Source organism: Aethalodelphis obliquidens, unplaced genomic scaffold (genome assembly GCF_003676395.1).
Source record: "Aethalodelphis obliquidens isolate GAN/ISIS:26980383/991018 unplaced genomic scaffold, ASM367639v1 scaffold123, whole genome shotgun sequence".
Taxonomy (NCBI): Eukaryota; Metazoa; Chordata; class Mammalia; order Artiodactyla; family Delphinidae; genus Aethalodelphis; species Aethalodelphis obliquidens.
This window is the reverse complement of record NW_020838067.1, coordinates 1,567,175-1,576,561: the sequence shown is the minus strand read 5'-3', so window position 1 is coordinate 1,576,561 and position 9,387 is coordinate 1,567,175. Positions and strand designations below refer to the sequence as shown.

At 53.3% G+C, this 9,387-nt stretch overlaps 1 protein-coding gene and 1 long non-coding RNA gene across 2 annotated transcripts in view; both read right to left on the bottom strand.

Moving 5' to 3' along the window:
• The window catches only part of LOC113615748 (uncharacterized), a 5,839-nt gene extending 4,625 nt beyond the window's left edge, over positions 1–1,214 (bottom strand). The window contains exon 1 of the long non-coding RNA XR_003431118.1: positions 724–1,214. This is a non-coding gene — a long non-coding RNA (uncharacterized LOC113615748). The remainder of the gene's footprint in view (positions 1–723) is intronic.
• A 1,503-nt stretch (positions 1,215–2,717) lies between these two features.
• Positions 2,718–9,387, bottom strand: part of EEFSEC (eukaryotic elongation factor, selenocysteine-tRNA specific) — a 188,832-nt gene continuing 182,162 nt past the window's right edge. The window contains exons 7-8 of the transcript XR_003431117.1: positions 4,331–4,490; positions 2,718–3,811 (exon numbers count right to left, since the gene is read on the bottom strand). The gene's annotated coding sequence lies outside the window, so the exon portion shown is untranslated. The remainder of the gene's footprint in view (positions 3,812–4,330; positions 4,491–9,387) is intronic.

The following is a 9,387-nucleotide window of genomic DNA, read 5'->3' as shown; positions in this document are numbered from 1 at the left end:
GTGTGTGTGTGTGTGTGTGTGTGTGTGTGTGTGTGTGTGTGTGTGTGACGCTTTCTAATATTAAACAAGATTCTATGATCACAATTGTTCAAACCTTGTGGTTGTGCCATCAGAATAAGTAGATCAATGGCTCAGGCTCGGGTAAGCCCGAAAGAGCCCCTATTATTTATAAGATAATGGACGATAAAGGAGGTATCCTGATCAATGCAGTGGGAAGGGTTATTCAATCCAGCGGTGTTGGAACACCCGGCGGAACAGCACCTCCCTGGGCGAAGACCTGCTCTGATCTAGGACCAGCAGCCTGAGGTCTGACAAAAATATGAATGAATGGCAAATGATTTTAAATTAGGAGATCCAGGGAGTTCCCTGGCAGTCCAGTGGTTAGGATTCCAGGCTTTCACAGCCATGGCCCAGGTTCAATCCCTCGTTGGGGAACTGAGATCCCATAAGCCGCACAGTGCGGCCAAAAAAAAAAAAAAAAAAAAAAAATTAGGAAATTCACTTAAAAATAGGTAGAAGATCTGGCCCGGAAGGGACTGTGTGTCTGCAGGGCCATTTCTGCATCTCTCCCCTCAGGAAGCCCTGTCTCTGTCTCTACCTGGCCCCTCTTGCCCAGGCCTGTCTGGGTCTCAGGGACACTGGGTTTGAGTCCTCAGGTCACATGTATTCTATTCCACATTCCAGATTTCTTAAGGAGTTTCGAAACAATCCACTGCAACCTACCAGCTGGATCACCCAGGTTGGTTCCCCAACAGATAAAATGGCAAAGGAACACTGCAAACCTCAAGGTTAAGTTTGTCCTTTCTAGGAACCAAAGAGAAAAAAGGAAAAATTGTTGAACACACAAGATGCCAAAGCTTCTGGAGCAGGGAGGGAGCGGTGGGATAATGGCTGGGATCACGTGTTTGAAATGAACTCTGAGATCACGATTCCAATTCCAAGACTTGAATGCTGAGTAATCTTCCAGATACCTTTAACAAGAAACTCTGACATAGAGATGTTCAGGACATCATTATTTACAAAACGGAGAGACTGGATACAACCTAAATACTCAGAAAAAGGGCATGATGAGAGTACATTCACAGAAGACCTAAAGCAGGGACTTGAGCAGGTATTTGCACCTCTGTTCACAGCAGCACTGTTCACAGTAGCCAAAAGGTGGAAGCGACCCAAGTGTCCATCAACAGATGAACAGATAAAGAAGATGTGGTCCATCCATACGATGGAATATTATTCAGCTTTAAAAACAAAGGAAATTCTGACACCTGCTACAACATGGATGAACCTTAAGGACATTATGCTCAGTGAAACGACTCTGACAAAAAGACAAATACTGTGTGATCCCACTTATTTGAGGTCCCAAGAGCAGTCAGATTCATAGAGACAGGGAGAGGGGGAGGGGGAGCTAGTGTTTGATGGGGACAGAGTTTCAGTTTGGGAAGATGAAAAGGTTCTGGAGGTGATGGAGGTGATGGCTACACAACAGTGTGAATGTACTTAAGGCCACTGAACTGTGCACTTTAAAATGGTTAAAATAGTAAAATTTACGTTATGTGTATTTTACCACAATAAAAAAAGGAGACAGGTGAGGGAACTATAGGACATCCACGAGAAAGCCTTTAAAATGCCTCCCGAAGGTTACGCTCTTAGAGCCGAGTCACGGGCTACAAGTGTCTAACACGATGACAAGAGTCATTGCAGCATGTGGGAAAAGAACTGTCACCAAATGCTAACAAATGGTGACAGCTCTGTGATAGATGATTTCTTTTCCTCCCCATTTTCCAAGTTTTCTGTAACGAGGTTTAATAGCATTAATGATAAAAAGTAATATTTAAAGATAATCCTTGCAAAATGGGAGATAATTTTGCAATTATGCAAACATGCAAAAACTCAAAATACAAAAATGCAGTACATAATAAAAAGACCCCCCCCCCCCACACACACACACACAGTCAAGAAAAAGAGAAAACCAGGCAAAGGATACACAGACAGGTCCTTCCTAATAGACATGTAAATAAACACTTGATAAACATTTGGACAGGAGCTCAACCTCAGAAAGAATCAAGCACATGCACATTTCGCAAGGAGGTACCACTTTTTACCTCTCCTCTCAGAAAAATGGAAAAGGCCCGCCATAGTAGAAACAGCTGCTGGCATGTGCCGTATGTGGGAATGCTGATCGAAATTCCAAGCTCTCCTCAGGTGCACTTCACAGAAACACTAGAAATAAAAGCTAAACTGCAGGGTTCTTTGGGGGGATAAAAAGCAAACTGCAGAACAATATATAATGTATGATTTTTTGTTTTAAAAATGTTTGTGTATGGGGCTTCCCTGGTGGCGCAGTGGTTGAGAGTCCGCCTGCCGATGCAGGGGACACGGGTTCGTGCCCTGGTCCGGGAAGATCCCACATGCCGCGGAACGGCTGGGCCCGTGAGCCATGGCCGCTGAGCCTGCGCGTCCGGAGCCTGTGCTCCGCAACGAAAAGGCCACAACAGTGAGAGGCCCGCGTACCATAAAAAAAAAAAAAAAAGTTTGTGTACATATAGAAAAAAACCCGGGAAGACATATGCCTAATGAATAACAGTGGTTACTTCCGGGAAGTATGAGAGACCGGGGTGGTGAGAGGGTACTTTTCACTTTATAAACTTGGGCTAATATTTTAAGGTGTTATGTGCCACTTTTGTAATGTAGGAAATAATCATTCACAAAACCTTTTCTCTTTTCTCTGCCTTGTTCCTGGTTGGTCTCTCTCCCTGGGATGTTCTCCCCTTCAGATTTGCCGGGAGAACTTCTCTTCATCCTTCAAAACCCCAGCCAAAGATATGAGAGGAAGCCTTATCTGAAGTCTCCCTCCCCTCAGCCCCTCAGAGCTCCCTAGTTCCTAACCAATGTCACCGAAGGACAAGGCCTGACTGTGGGGCATACAAAGCTGCCTCTCTCTTGCTGTGCAGCCTTGAGCAAGTGGCTTAGCCTCTCTGAATCCTGACTCCTCACCAGTAAAACAAGACCACACTTTGCAGGGTTGCTACAAGGATAATATGGGGAAGGCAAAGGTTCCTCAGTCCTTGGAGAGCTCACCCAACAAGGAGGTCGCCTTCTAATGCCATTTCAGTCAGTGGGCTTCAGACTGAGCCCTGATGCCCATCTCCACTCCTAGAAGCCCAGGGTGTTTGGGGACCTCTTTGTTCTTCCTTCCCCACAGCACCTAAGGCTGCCAGGGATGGGAGGGCCGAAGGGACGGCCCTGGCTGTTCAGCAGGTGCTTTCGGCATTTCCTCCCATCCGGCCCCCAAGTGGGCAGGGTGCCCTCAGATCATCCTCCTGTATAGCTGCGGACACTGAGTACAGGCAGGGCTGGGGCTCCCACTCCCTGGGATGGCTCCCCCTGGCATGCAGGCTGGAGTGGGGGCGGGGGTCTTCTCCCAGGAGACGGACGTGGTGGACCCAGCCCAGCGGCCTCCTCCTACCACTCCATCTGTCCCCCCAGCCCACACTGCAGGGCTCCCTAGGGGACCCTGGGAAAATGCCGTCCTTATTCCTTCTCCCTGCTCCTCCCCCCAGATTGGGCTGTGCTGACCTGGGGGGAGGGCTGTGATCCAGGTTTCCCAGGCGTGGCGGGGACGCTGGGACGGCCCCTCCCCTTCCTCAGAATTTAGGGATGCAGGGGACGTTTCTACACATTCCCTGAGCCCCCTTACAATGCCCAGCTCCACCCTCACCCACACAGCAGCACGCTGGCCTCCTCGTGACCCCCCCGGCCTCCAGCTCGTGCTCTGCGATCTGTCTCTTCAGCCATTGGGATCTTTCATAACCTTTTAATTTAAATTATGAAATATTTCAGATAGCCAAATATATAACTAACAATACAACAGCCCCCCTCCCTGACCCCGTACTGATTTTCTATTCTGTGTAAGAAATCCCCACAGGGACTTCTGGTGGCGCAGTGGTTAAGAATCCGCCTGCCAATGCAGGGGACATGGGTCCGAGCCCTGGTCCGGGAAGATCCCACATGCCGCAGAGCAACCAAGCCTGTGCGCCACAACTACTGAGCCTGCATGCCACAAATACTGAGCCCACGTGCCACAACTACTGAAGCGCATGCGCCTAGAGCCCATGCTCTGTAGCAAGAGAAGCCACCACAATGAGAAACCCACGCACGCAACAAAGAGTAGCCACCGCTCGCCGCAACTAGAGAAAACCCGCATAGCAGTGAAGACACAATGCAGCCAAAAATGAATAGATACATAAATAAATAAAAAAATATATATATAAAAGAAAAAAGAAATCCCAACAAACTCAGCAGCTTAGAAGCACACAGGTTTCTGTCTCACGGTCTGTGGTCAGGAGCCTAGGCGTGGTGTAGCTTACGGTCCCACACGGTTGCCAGCAAGATGGAGACCAGGGCTGGGTTCTCATCAGAGGCTGGACCAGGGAAACACTGATCGGCTGTCACGGCGGCTTCCTGCTTCAAAGCCAGTCAGAGAAAAGACTCTGCAAGAGGGACCAACATGACAGCTTATACAATGTCCTGTAGTCCCGGAATGACACCAGGCCCCGCTTCTCCCGGGGGGGGGCGGGGTAAGCCTAGAACTGGAACTACTGAGTCAAGGGACTCAGCACCCTCACACTGACAGGACAAGGCCAAGAATTTCCAAACTTCTTGTCCCAATTAACTTTCCCACCAGCAGGCTTCGGGAATTTCACATCCTCACCACCACTTGGTCATTCATGTCAGCCTTTTACATTTTTACCAGTTTGTTGGGTATGAAGCAGTCTCGTTGTGGAGAGATCTTTCTGGAACATGCAACTGATCACGTCCCTCTCCCTCCCCCCACTTCAAATCTTCCCAAGGGCTCCCCACCCTGGGACACATCCAAGCTCTTGGGCCTGGCATCTGAGCCTCTGCAGCCCTCGTCCCCTCAGGCCCAGGCAACCGCTCGATGTTTCGAGGTTCTGACTTGATGAATTTATTAGGAAATAAACAGCCAAACAGGTCACCCTTATGTTTTCAATGTTCACATGAAAGAAGCGAATGCCTTTGGCACACAAAAAGCATGGATGCAGCATAACTGCACATCAAGTGATGATTCTGGGGTGTAGCCCAGGGTTCCTGGCCTTGCTCTGGTGACACCTGGCCTGTCGTGTGACTGCAGGAGTTTGGCAGCGTCCCTGGCCTCGCCCCACAAGATGCCACGAGCACCCCCTCTAAGTCATGACAATTAAAAATGCCTCCAGGACTTCCCTGGTGGCGCAGTGGTTAAGAACCCGCCTGCCAATGCAGAGGACATGGGTTTGAGCCCTGGTCCGGGAAGATCCCACATGCTGCGGAGCAACTAAGCCTGTGCACCACAACTACTGAGCCCACGTGCCACAAGTACTGAGCCCGCACGCCTAGAGCCTGTGCTCCACAACAAGAGAAGCCACTGGAATGAGAAGCCCACGCACCGTGACAGAGTAGCCCCTGCTCGCCACAACCAGAGAAAAGCCCAGGCGCAGCAACGAAGACCCAACGCAGCCAAATAAATAAATAAATACATAAATAAATAATAAAAATAAACAACATTAAATAATAAAATAAATTTATATAAAAAAAAAGTGTCTCCAGTCATTGCAAATGTCCCCTGGGCAGGGAGCACCGTCCCTGTTGGCACCAGCGGTTTAGAAAAAGATGAATTCCTACTGCATCCAGGACAGTGCAGACTGAGAACGCAAACGTGTTTACAGTTGCACGAGGAACACCTTCCCCCCTGGAAATATTATGTTTTCCATGACTGAGGGCTTTGCATCATTTGGAAAGACATCCGCTGTCTAAATCCAGGGCCCTTCATGTGAGTGAGGCTGAGACCAGAGGCCAATGCCGCCGCCCCTCACACCATCCCCAGACCCTGCCGGAACGAACCCCTTCCGGCCCTGCCCAGGTGTCACCCGCCCCTGCCACCCCGCAGCCTTCCCAAATGCCCCAGACAGGCGTCGCCTCTCCCTCCAAAGCTTGTTGTGTGTCTCATTCTCTCTCCCACAGCCTGGGGCGGGGGATCCCTGTGTGGGGTGGGTGAATGGGAGGTGACTCAGCTGAATTCAGCACCTTTGGGGACACTGTGCCCCGATCTGCAGCCACGGCAGGGCTGCAGGCCTCGTGGGGGGCTTGTGCTTGTGTGCACACGCGTGTGTTTGTGCGTACAGGCGTGCACTGACGCGTGGGGCCTGGGTCTGAGCACGTGTGCGGAGGGTGCTGCCTTGTTGACCGCCCCATCTGAAAGGGCAGCCCTCTTTCTGCTTCTTCCTCACGGCAGCTCTCACTGCCTGACGTTAGATGAAACCTTCACTTGTCATCAGTTTCTTGTATCTTCCCACTAGAGTCAGCTCCGTAAGGGCAAGGCTCCATCTAGTGTGTTCGCTGGCACATACACCTGCGGCACCTAGAAGAGTGTCTGGACCACAGCACAGGTGTGACAGGAGCACAGGAAACATGTGGGATGGGTGGGTGGGTGGATGATGGCATGAATGTGTGCATACGTGTGCCGGCCCTCACTCTGAAAGACGCTTCAGGCTTCTTCGTTCTATACTTTTTCCAGGAAGACGTAGGAAGCCCCGCAACTCAAGCTGCAGAGGCCCGTGGGTGTTGGGGGAGCCCCTGGGGGTCGAATTCTCCTGGATGCTTAGCACCAGCTGTTGGAATTGGGATCAGAGCCCTTCCCAGGGCTGTTCCCGGCAGTGCTGGGCTGGGGTCTATGGCACTGTTGGCGGGTAGGTGAGAGCTGCTGCCCTGCAGGCTGGCACACGTTGGACCTTGGCGGTGGGGAGGGTGGTCCCACAAATGATGGCTTCTCTCAGGCAGTGAATGCCATCTGAGGCTAAATATGACCTCCAGAGACCATGTGGCCCACCCGCAGCGGGTGTTACCTGGGTGGGGCTGGAGGGTAAGGATGCAGGCGACCCAGTGGGCACCTGTCCACTGGCTGGGGGTGTTGGGCTGGAAGTTCTCCTGGAGGTCCTGGGGAGGAGAGGCAGGTCTGAGCCATGTCTGTGTTGGAACCTGAGCTGAGATCGTCCTGTTGCGTTTGGAGAAGACAGGCTGCCCCCCACTCCCCTCGCCTGTCTGGCGACCCCACCACCTGCCCGGTTCCCACCAGCCCACTAGCGTGTATGTTCCTCTACCCTTTTCCCATTCTTCCTCGGACCATCTGTCTACCAGTCCTCCCTTCACTCATCTGTCAGTCTGTCCTTCCACCCATCCGTCTAGCACCCCCCGCCCCCCGTTATCCACACTGCTGTAGTTAATTTACACCAGCAAGCTTCTCCTCTTTTCTAAGCTGTCCTCACAGCAACCCTATGAGGAAAATACTACGATTACCCCCATTTTACAGATGAGATGCGGAGACCGAGGCACAGAGAGGTTAGGTGACTTCCCCAAGAACACAGAGCTAGGAAACAGCCGTGCCGCCTGACCTGACAGGCCGAGCTCTCAACCTCCCAGTCTGTCCGTCTGTCCATCCACCTACCCCTGTAGCTGTCTATCACTCAGTCCCTTCACTCACCGGTCACTGGCCATCCAGCGGCCCATCCATCGCTGTCACCCATCCATCCTGAAGGTAATGCGGTTAGAGAACCAGGGGCCCTGAGGGGAGAGAAGGCCTGAACCGCCCATCTGGCTGGGCTGGGGTTGTCTGGGGGGTGGGGTGGGCTGCCCCAGGCTGGGCAGGGCTGCACAGGGCTGGGGGGAATTAGCCAAGTGACTGCCAGGATCATCTAATTAGGAACGCTAGTGATAAGCAGATAGGATCAGGGGTGATTAGAATCCTTTTAAAAAGCCACTCCATTAATTACAGAGACAGAGAGGGGCCTCTGGCTGCTCAGAATACCAAGTGGCTGCCTAATCGGCTGCCATCAGCTCACCCTGGCGAGAGCTCCTGGGACCACTGTGTGACCTTGGGTGTGCCCTGCCCTCTCTGGGCCTCCCTGTGCATCAGCTCAGGCTCTGCCTACCATCCCCTGCTCATCCAGGTCCTCTTTCTCTTCCCAGGCCGGGGCTTCAGGGTGGGCCAGGGAGGCTAGGCTGGCTGCCCAGAGGGGAGAAGCCCCCCCTCCCCGCCGCGGCAAATGAGGGCAGAGAGGCTCAGAGAGTGAAAGTGATGGACGGCCAGCAAGCTGAGAGCGGGATGGGGCAGGCGGGGGGGGGCCTGAGCGAAGGTCGCGTCAGCTCAGCCCTGTTCCTCTGGGCGGGCCCTGAGGAGGGACCCCAGAGGCCCCTGTCACTCCCACCAGTCTCTGTCGACACTTTCGCTGTAGGGCCTCAGAGGACACTAGTCCAAACCCCTTGCAGGAGGGGACGTCACCTCGGCATGCAGCCCCCGAACTCCACAGCACCCTTTATGGGGCGCTTCCCTTCCCCTCGGTAATGGGGAGGCTCTCCTCCCTCGGGGCCCCGTGGCAGTGAGGAGCTGGGGTCTGCCCCTCCCCGTGAGTCCTACTGGGTGGCCCCCCAGCCCGTCTCCATCCCAGCTGCCTCCTGCTGCCCACCCGAGAGGCCTCAGGCTGAGCACAGGACCTGCGGGCAGAGCAGGGCAGGGAACCTGCTGAGGGGCTCCGGAAGCATCGGCGGGGCGGCCAGAGGAAGTCCTTCTGAGGGAGGCCAGTGGAGGTCAGCATGAGCCTCAGGCAGGGCGGGGGGAGGCCGCGTGGGTCAGGGGGAAGCCTCTGTGGGGTGCTCAGGCACCTCAACACCCTGGATCCCGTCTCAGCTTGTTGTAACCACCCACGCACCATCCTGATTACATTGTCGTCACCAATATCACATCCCCCCATTACTACCATCACCACAGCATCCAGCATCCCTGCATCCACCCTCATCCCCCCACGGTTACCCTCATCGCCACCACCACCACCACTGCCATCAGCACCACCACGACGGTCCCCACCTGAACCAGCATCACCATCACATCACTATCGTCACACCACGACTTCCACCACCACCACCACCACATCCCAACTCTGACATCACCTCCATCACCTCAACCAGCATCACCGTTACCGTGGCCACCATTATGCCCATCGTTACCAGCACCATCACCGTCACCACCACTTCCATCCGCACTGCCACCATCCCACCTCTGACATCACCTCCATCACCACCTCCTTCCCCACCACCATCATCACCATCACCACTAACTGCCTCATTCTATCCCTGTCGTCACCGTCACACCGCCATCTCCACCACAGCCAGGGTCTGTATTACCATGACCACCAGCATCCTCATCCTTTCCATCCCCACCATCACCGCTGCCACCTTAACCTCAACAAATGTCCCAGTTAGTACGACCACCGTTTCTACATCATGACCAAACCATTATTATCACCACCACCTGCATCACCCCCGTTTCCACGGCAACCA